General features: G+C 47.2%; 1 pseudogene; it reads left to right on the top strand.

Annotated features, from left to right (window-relative positions):
- Positions 1-1,148: 1,148 nt before the first annotated feature.
- LOC129030197 (ADP/ATP translocase 2-like) lies at positions 1,149-2,059 on the top strand (annotated as a pseudogene).
- The last annotated feature ends 374 nt before the right edge of the window (positions 2,060-2,433 follow it).

The raw sequence follows: 2,433 nt of genomic DNA on the forward strand, positions 1-2,433 counted from the left end.
CTGTGATTATGAAAAGGTGATGGAAATTCTGTGCTATGACCATGTGAGTGAGTGGCTGAGATAGGCTGAAAGGGAGGAATTGAAGAAATTCAAGGCCATGCTGGTAGAAGTATCATTTATGTGTATATTAAAATTACCATGAATTAAGGCAGGAATGTTGTGGGGTTTTTCAGTTTTTTGTTTGTTTGTTTTTGAGACGGAGTCTCGCTGTATCGCCCAGGCTGGAGTGCAGTGGCACAATCTCCACTCACTGCAAACTCTGCTTCCTGGGTTCATGCCATTCTCCTGCCTCAGCCTCCCAAGTAGCTGGGACTACAGGTGCCCGCCACCACGCCCTGCTAATTTTTTTTGTATTTTTAGTAGAGACGGGGTTTCACCATGTTAGTCAGGATGGTCTTGATCTCCTGACCTTGTGATCCTCCCGCCTCGGCCTCTCAAAGTGCTGGTATTACAGGTGTGAGGCACTGCGCCTGGCCTTTTTTTTTTTTTTTTTTGAGACGGAGACTTGCTCGGTCGCCCAGACTGGAGTGCAGTGGTGCAATCTCGGCTCACTGCAAACTGTGCTTCCTGGGTTCAGGCCATTCTCCTGCCTCAGCCTCCCCAGTAGCTGGGATTACAGGCACCCGCCACTGTACCCGGCTAATTTTAGTAGAGACGGGGGTTTCACCGCATTAGCCAGGATGGTCTCCATCTCCTGACCTCGTGATCCACCCTTCTAAGCCTCCCAAAGTGCTAGGATTACAGGCGTAAACCATGGCGCCTGGCCCAGGAATGTTGTTTAAAAGACTGACAGTGTATATACTATGTACTGGTACTATGTACCCACAAAAATTAAAATTTTAAATTAAGAAAAAAGGCTGGAATTGACAAAAATCATTGAGAAATAAGGGACAATGAAGTGGGGGAAAGCAGACAACTCAACGGGGGGACAGTGGGAGTGATGGTCTGTTAGGACATTCAGACATTATAGAGTCTAAGTAGGAGAGAGGGAGAAGGGTCTCACAGCAACAACAAAACACTGAGGAGGATGCATATGCCACCTCCACGGCCCCTGATATGAGAGGTGTAGGACATTAAAATGGTCCTCCTCACAGCCCCAGAGTCAAAGCCGGTTCCCAGCCCAGTCCCGTCCCTTAGCAGCCTGCCTCCTCTTTCCTTTCACCATGACAGATGCCACTGCGTCCTTTGCCAAGGACTTCCTGACAGGTGGAGTGGCCACAGCCATCTCCAAGATGGCGGTAGTGCCCATCCAGCAGGTCAAGCTGCTGCTGCAGGTGCAGCATGCCAGCAAACAGGTCACCACAGATAAGCAATACAAAGGCATTATAGACTGAGTGGTCCGCATATCCAAGGAGCAGGGAGTCCTGCCCTTCTGGCGCGGTAACTTGGCCAATGTCATCAGATACTTCCCCACCCAGGCTTTCAATTTTGCCTTAAAAGATAAATACACGCAGATCTTCCTGGGTGATGTGGACAAGAGGACCCAGTTTTGGCGCTACTTTGAAGGGAATCTGGCATCAGGCAGTGCTGCTGGGGCCACATCCTTGTGTTTTGTATACCCTCTTGATTTTGCTCTTACCGTCTAGCAGCCAATGTGGGTAAAGCTGGAGCTGAAAGGGAAATCTGAGGCCTCAGTGACTGCCTGGTTAAGATTTACAAATCTGATGGGATTAAGGGCCTCTACCAAGGCTTTAACGTGTCTGTGCAGGGTACTATCATCTGCCGAGCCGCCTACTTCAGTATCTATGACACTGCAAAGGGAATGCTTCCGGATCCCAAGAACACTCACATCCTCATCAGATAGATGATCACACAGACTGTCACTGCTGTTGCTGGGTTGACTTCCTATCCATTTGACACCATTCGCCACCACATGATGATGCAGTCAGGGCGCAAAGGAACTGACATCATGTACACAGGCATGCTTGACTGCTGGAGGAAGATTGCTCGTGATGTAGGAGGCAAAGCTTCCTTCAAGGGTGCATGGTCCAATGTTTTCAGAGGCACAGGTGGTGCTTTTCTGCTTGTCTTGCATAATGAAATCAAGAAGTACACATAAGTTGTTTTCTAGGATTTTTCTCCTGGTGAACAGGCATGTTGTATTATATAACACGTCCTGAGCATTCTTGACAGACTCCTGGCTGTCAATTTATCAGTGGCAACTATTTGCTGTTGAAAATGAGAAGCAATAATGTTCATCTGACCAGTTTTCTCTTAAAGCCATTTCCATGATGATGAGGATAGGACTCAGTTATATTTTTTATTTCAGTTACTCCTGATAAACAACAAATTTGGAGAAATAAAAATATCTAAAATAAAAAAAAGAAGGCCCTCACTTGAGCAGGAACAAAGCTGTGTGCCCAAAGTGATTTTAAAAGAACATGAACTGGGGCTGGGCATGGTGTTTCACGCCTGTAATCCCAGCATTTTGGG

The sequence above is a fragment of the Pongo pygmaeus genome, chromosome 12 (genome assembly GCF_028885625.2).
Source record: "Pongo pygmaeus isolate AG05252 chromosome 12, NHGRI_mPonPyg2-v2.0_pri, whole genome shotgun sequence".
NCBI lineage: Eukaryota > Metazoa > Chordata > Mammalia > Primates > Hominidae > Pongo > Pongo pygmaeus.